Genomic DNA, 7,318 nt, shown 5'->3' on the forward strand with positions numbered 1-7,318 from the left:
AGGCAGTGCATAGGGCAACCAAGAGTGCTCGCAAGCCCTAAATCTGGTGGCAAGTTGGGGCACATCTGGGGGCAGGCAGCCCGTGTCAGTGACATCTCCATAATGCTGAGCACGACGGAGATTCTGCGTGGGCTCTGGGCTGCGGAACCGCCCATCGGCAGCCAGAAATCAGACCCCAGAGCTTCCCTCCCTTAGCCCAGGGAATGCATTCGCCCTAGCAGCGCAGTCCAGGAGGCGAGCCGCTTAAAGGCTGGTCTGTGCCTTTTGAGCTGTTCCTCCAGGAGACATCACAGACCTGACCCCTGATGCTCTTGTCATTAAAGACTAAGCGCCAAGCACTACCCTCTGTTCCACCACTGCAGCTCCCTTGACTCTGTGGGACGGCGGGTGCGTAACCCAGAGCAGTGTTTCACTGCAATACTGAGCCGTGGGGTGGCAGCAGACGTAGCCGCATGGTTAGACAAGCCAGTCTTGGCTGACGGGGAGGAATCCCAAGGGGAAGGGCAGCTGACTCTGTTTGCCAGCTGTTGCTCCATTTAGAAGATGCTGCTTGGGCCACAGCCTGTTGCTCTCAGAATAGATTGGCACTACGTGGAGAGAGATCTTGGTTGGGGTCCCTCTGGGGATCTCAATTTCCCTGATGCCCACTCAAGATCTTGAGGGTCTAAAAAAAAAAAACAAGATGCAGTACCACTCCTCCAGGCACTGGAAGCGATAAGGGAAGCTATGGGGGCCAAATGAATTCCTGGCGTAACGCCACTGATTTCAGTGGATGAATTTCACCCACAGAGCATGAAGGAAGAATTTTCCTCTGTATACTTCACCTGCTGGTCAAGCAGACAGAGATAAAGGAGGTTCAGCGAGGGAGTATCAGCAAACGTTTTCCTTTGTGCTCTGTGTAGCTAAATCTGTGGACCTTGCTGCGTTTTGACTATTATTATTCCCAGATTTGCAATAGTTATTTAGAGCTGGATTCTGCTCCCCTTTGTTCACAAAGAGCCACACCCTCACACCACCAGCAATCCCACTGAAATCAACGGACTCACAAGTGAACTAAGGTAACTTTAGACATGAATAAAGGCAGGGGAGCAGAACTGGACCCTGGATCTTTAAAGCATGTTAGTAAATGATTAGATCAAAAGGTTTATTACACTAGACCCCCACTAAACATACGTGCATGTAAATACACTTCGGTCCTACAGTGCCCCTTATCTGAGGCTCTCAAAGCCCTTTCCAGATTTCAATTCAGTAAGCTTCACTATCCCTGGGAGATACTATTTTATAGATGGGGAAACTGAGGAATGGCCTGGTTACAGCCTAAATCTTCAAAAGTGTCCATCAGTTTGGGGTTGCCTTGGTTTCTGAGAGGCCAACATGAGGCATCTAAAATCTGATATTTCTGGTCACCTGCCTTTCTCCTCTGAAATCAGCCCCTGAGTGTCTTATTTTTGGACCCCAAAAGGGAGGCATCCAGAAGCCGGGGACATTTTTGAAAAAGGGTACAAAGGTCTTGCCAAAGGTCACCCGATAAGTGGCACTGCCGGCCCAGAAGCCCTGATACACCCCTCTCCGGTCTAGCCACTGAATAACACGCCCCACTGATGTCTTAAATTAAGTCAATTATTCAAAACAAGTACAGTATCAGGAGGTTACTTTAACTGTTCTAATGTATTTGATCAAATTGCCTCTCTACAGGCCTGCTCCAAAGGAATCTCCTCATTATCGTCAATGGGTTTTCAGAGCAGGCTCTTGCTTGTTAAAATTCTGAGGTTTAGTTTTCCAAGGCTTCCATTGACGTAACAAATATAATATAAAACTATCTGTGAATTCAAAGTCTCTCTGGCATAAAACACAATGAAAACAAATCCATGCTGGCTAAGTTAGAGGGGTAGCTATTGCTTCTTAGAGCCTGACATTATTCCCCACCCCCCATCTCCACCTTCAATTCCTGCCCAGTATGGCTGCATGAATCACAGCAGATCTCCCCAATACACCTCTTCCCGACAGTCACACATAGTACGTACCTACCACCAAGAGTGCTGGAAGACGTTGCGTGTTTACAAGGGGCTGGCCAGCTTCTCTTATACCCATCCAAAGGGCCTGAGCCAGCATTTCCTTTAAAAAAAATAACAGCGTATTAATGAGACACAAGCTCAGCTGGCCACACCATTGCAAACCTGATTGGCCAACGCTTATGTCCCTCAGGAGAGGTCAAGTAATGCCCAGTTTCTTGGGGAATTCTCCTTCCCTTTCTTCTCCTTATAGGGCATCTTACCAACTCAACTGCATGAGTCCAGGGACCAGGGGCTGAAATAGAACAGCTGCCTAATGAATTTTTCCTTCAAAGGCACAACTTCATCCATCTCTTTCCTGCCAGGTGACGGGTAAGAATTTCACCAGTGAGGGTAGCTGATCAGTGAAAAGCAGGAGTCCGGCTTTGGTACTTGGGGTATATTCTCAAGTGGAGCTATCAGTTTTGACTGAGTTAAGCTTCCACTTGAAAATAGTTTTTAGTCCTTACACGTGTGATGAAAAACTTGTGAATCTGAGCTGTCTGCCTGAGTCTGCAGGCAGACAAACAATGGCATCAGTTGTGGAGTTGCAACTGCTTATGCCAGGACTGAATTTCACCCAACTGCTCTAGGTGGTGGCAAGTTTGGCAACTGCCCCCAGTCATATTGCAGTGGCATGTTGACTCTGAAGTCTAAAGATGGCCACTTAAATGTCAACTTTGCTACCTCCTGCACTGCTGCATGTTTCAGTAGAAGCATCTGACGATGCTTGTGGGTGGAGCATGAGTAGTATACCCCATCAAGGGCTTTTGTATTTACTTAGGGTGAATATGCTAAAGAGTGAGTTTGCTGGCAGAAATGTTTGCAGAAACAGCAGATTTGAAGCAAATATTGGGGAACTGGAGAAAGAAAATTTTGAATTTGCAATGGTGAGTATTCACACTGAAAATCTGATTCATCCAATCAGGGAACAGAACTGGTACCACATGATCTGTATGTCCAATCAGAATTAACTAATGAATTTTGAATATCAAGCGGTTGCGATGAACTGCTCCTGAACGAACTACAGAGTGTGACTTATTTGCTGAGCATATTCGGTGAGTAATTTCAAACGATGAATCGATGAGTGGAAGTTATAAGTGACTCCTGAACAATTTGCCTAGAGAGAGAGAGGTGAAATTCATTAGATAAATTACTGATGGTGAATTATTCATCCTGATCCATTAGACATACAGGTCTGTATTATCCATGTGTGGGAGCTAGGTTGCAAAAAAATAGTCATACCTCCCCATGAGGTTATAGGCCAAGCTGGTTAATCATAAACAGGCACAAGCTCATCCAACCAAGAGGCCAGAATCAGCAAACATTTAGGGCCAAATCCAACTCCCATGAAAATTGGTGGAATGTTTCCCTCTGACTTCAGGGGGAGTTGGCTCAGCTGATTAGGGAGGCTCACATGCAGAATGGTGTTTTAGTAATACAGGCCCAGCCTTGGAAGAGGCTGACTGCCTTCGTTGACGTTAGTGGGAGCTGAGGGGCTCAAGACCCAGGCCCTTAGAAAGCAGCACGTCCTTCACACTCCAAGATCTTTACCATGTGCACTGTTGGAATTCAAAGGGAGACGAGGGATTTTCCTGATGTTGGAGGTTTGCTCCACTCTCTGAATGCTTCCAAAGCACCCCAGACAGAGGTGACTTTTATCCTTATTATACAAGTACCTGAGAAGAGCAGTTTGAAATGCCCCAGGTAGCACCATGGCCTTGGGCATGGGGCCGGGGGGTGGGGAGGGTGGCAGGGATGGGAGATGACATCTACAGACCTTCCTACAAGTCCTTATTCCCCTGCTTTTCCCAGCAAATTGAAAACTCCTTCATGGCCTGGAGGAGATCAACTAGCAATAACCAAGTGGTTCAGTCAACGGGCCAAATGCAGCTGGAGAGACAGGCTCAGGACGGGTCTGTGTGGGTGGAGTTTGTGACTCTGCAGGCACGTGATAATGTTACCAATGATCCGAAATGCTGACTTAGGGCTGCAGTCCCCACTCAGACAAAACTTCTTTGAAGACAGTGGGAATTTTGGTTCTCTAACGGCTGCAGGATCAGGTCCTGAAATATGACCAGGGAACTCTGGGCACTAGTGAAATATGAGTACAAATAATAATAGTAATTAATAATAAATACCACTTGAGCTAAAGGAGAATGGCCATTGCTTCTTAGCAGTATAGGGCCTATGTCACAGAGTTGAGCCATTCAGATTTTACCCAGCAGAGGGCACACACACACACACACACTCTCTCTCTCCCATTACATTTTATAAACTCCATTATAATGAACCTGGCTGTAGTGGACCAACTTCTCTACTCACTTATTGTTGTTATTTATATAGTCTAGAAAAAATATTTGTTTTAATGACGCTTTACCGAAAATAAAAGACATGGGCCCTGCCCTGCCCACTCTAAATAATACCACCCGACACCACTCTAAATGAGCGCCTTTGGAGGCTGGGGGTGTTAGGTAGCCCCTTCTGAAAGGTACTGTTGTCAAATGTGAGAGAGGACGGATGTCCAATGGTTACCTGGGACATGGGTTCAAGTGACTGTTCTCTCACAGACTTTCCCATCTGCACAATGGGGATAATAGTATGGCGCTACCTCCCCAGGGTGTTGTGAGGCTAAATCCATTGCAGCTGGTGTGGTGCCCAGCTGTTATAGTGATGGGCAAAAAATCCTTGTGGCAGCGAGCCACCCAGCTCGGGTCAGCTTGCGCTAAGGGGCTAAAACCAGCAGTGCAGACATTCCACTCCTAGCCCAGACACCCACCCCTCGCTGGGTTTCAGAGCCTGGGCTCCAGCCCGAGCGGGAATGTCTGTGTTACTGTTTTGAGCCCTGTAGCATGAGACCAAGTCAGTTGCCCCAGGCTCCGAAACTTGCTGATGCGGCAGGTTTTTTGCAATGTAGACATATCCCTAGGGTACAAAGCCGTAGAAGATCGAGTACTTCTTCCTGCAGACTCCAGCCCGTAAAGCGTAAGGTAAAGGAGAAGATAGAAGAACGGCAAGTCTGAGTGGGCCGAAAGGACGTTTGATTGATTTACGGTCTCAGCCTGCGTACAGCAGGGCTTTGCTGTTCAAGTCAGCCTGTCCCGGCAAGCCCGGGGCTAACCGGGAGCTGCCTTTCCAATGCTGCCTGTTACATTCACAGGGGTGCAGCAAACTGACATATGGTGGATGCTGCTTTGGGGGGTTGTTCGCATCAGGAAAGGCAAACCCTGCACATGGTTATATTAAGATCTGACCCGAGAGACTCTAAGATGTTTTTTGCATTTATTAATCATTAAAAAAATAATAATGCTGATCTTCCAGCTAAATGTGTTAGCCTCATTCTCAGCTGTTGTCTGCTGGCCGCCATGGGGAGGATCGTTGTCCTCCCATGAGGACGGCAGGGTAACGCCTGTGCTGAAGAGGCAAACATCCCTGACTTTAACCAAACAAGGACAAAGAGCTCTTTGCCCAGCACTCTGGGGCTGATCCTGTGAGGTGCTGAGCACTTTCAAACCCCACTAGGGGGGCAATTAGGGGTCTAACCTTTACCCTGGGTTGGACCTTCTGCAGGGCCCAATCCTAACTTGAGCCCAGGACCCCAGCCAACTCTAGCCCTAACCTTAGCCTGGGGCCCCCAGCCAGCTGCAATCCTAACCTTAGCCCGGGGCCCAAAGCTGGCCCCAATCCTAACCCTAGCTTGGCACCCCCTGCAGTCCCCAAACTGAACCGTAGCCCAGTGCTTAATTTGTAATGAAAGAGGTGCTGGGGCTCAAGCAATATTTTTACTTGCATAACTGACGTGGCAAGCCCAGAGGTGCCAGGGCTATGAACTGCCAAGCCTACAGGTGCCAGGGCTATGAATTCAGGCACAAATTAAGGACTGCCCCAGCCCAAGACCCTCTACTGGCCCCAACCTTAACTAGGCCCGCTGACAGAAATTCCGGGCCCCGAGCAGGGGTGGGGCCTGGGGCGGAAGTGATGAATCTGTCACTTCCACGACCGCCTGTCACTCCTAGGCACACGCAACCACTCCGGGCCCCACGCTTTGGGGGGCCCTGCGGGCCGGTGCGATTGGCCAGAGCAGTCACGCGTGCCTAGGAGCCCTGCAGCCCTCCTGGGCAATTGCCCCCTTTGCCCCACCCCTGTCGGCAGGCCTAATCTTAACCCATGCACCAGGGTCACCTACTGCCTTCAATCCTTACCCTGATCCAGGGCCACCACCCAGCCTCATAGTGAAGTTTGTGGCTCGTATGTCCTGTTTTTTCTTTTTCTTTTTCAGGAAGCTTAGGAGTATGTCATAGACAGTGGAGGTGTTTTTCTCAGGCAATGAATGGGATCATCCATTAGGATTATATGGGCCTCTCTCACATTTGTTTGTAAGATCAGCCTTTGGTGTATCTCCTGTCCTTACTGTGTTTTCCTGTACTCTCTTGGTTAGTTCTTCCAGGTGCAATTATGAAAACAGGAAAGAAAAGGAGCATGTGGGGGTGGGGGACCTTTAGCATTCCCACTCTGATGGTCTAACTGTTCCCTTAGTCGTTTCTCAGGGAGGTGTGGACCTCAGCCTCAGGACATGTCTTAGACTATGTCTACATGACCACCCCCCTGAGCGACATAAGTTACACCGACCTAAGCGCTGGTGTGGACAGCGCTATGTTGGCAGGAGCACTTCTCCAGCTGACGTAGCTACCGGCCGCTGCTCATTGGGGGTGGATTCATTCAATCAATGGGAGAGTGCTCTCCCATTGGCTGAGAGTGGCAGAGCCTCACTTGGGGCTGATGGGGTGAAGGAGGGAGAACCCACACTTGGATCCCTTGGTTCACTCCATGCTACAAGCAAATCAGAGAACTATCAAACAAATAAACACACAAGCCCCATTTCATATAAATCAGATGTGAATCAAAGTGTTCCAGAGGGGGTGGGTCTGGCTGGATTCTCAGCTGAGCTGCTCTTCCAGCAATCAGCAAGGTGGGGGTGCCCAAGGGCTATGCTGGTGCGAAGAAGAGCTATTCAATTAGCTCATCTGAAGTGGCTCAGCACGCCATGCACATCAGAGGTCCTACCCAAATGTGAAGAGACATCAGAGCAGCAAAGTGGCAGCGTGGATACAGCACAAGGAATGTAATTACCGCTGCCCCGAAACCTCATTACTAAATCAGTGTGTGTGAGATAGGAAATGCTGAAACAGACATTGGTATTATCCTCATGCTTAGCACAGAATTAGCTTTAACCAACAGCTGCTAGGAAGGAACAGGTAGAGGAGACA

The sequence above is a fragment of the Lepidochelys kempii genome, chromosome 10 (assembly GCF_965140285.1).
Source record: "Lepidochelys kempii isolate rLepKem1 chromosome 10, rLepKem1.hap1, whole genome shotgun sequence".
Taxonomy (NCBI): Eukaryota; Metazoa; Chordata; order Testudines; family Cheloniidae; genus Lepidochelys; species Lepidochelys kempii.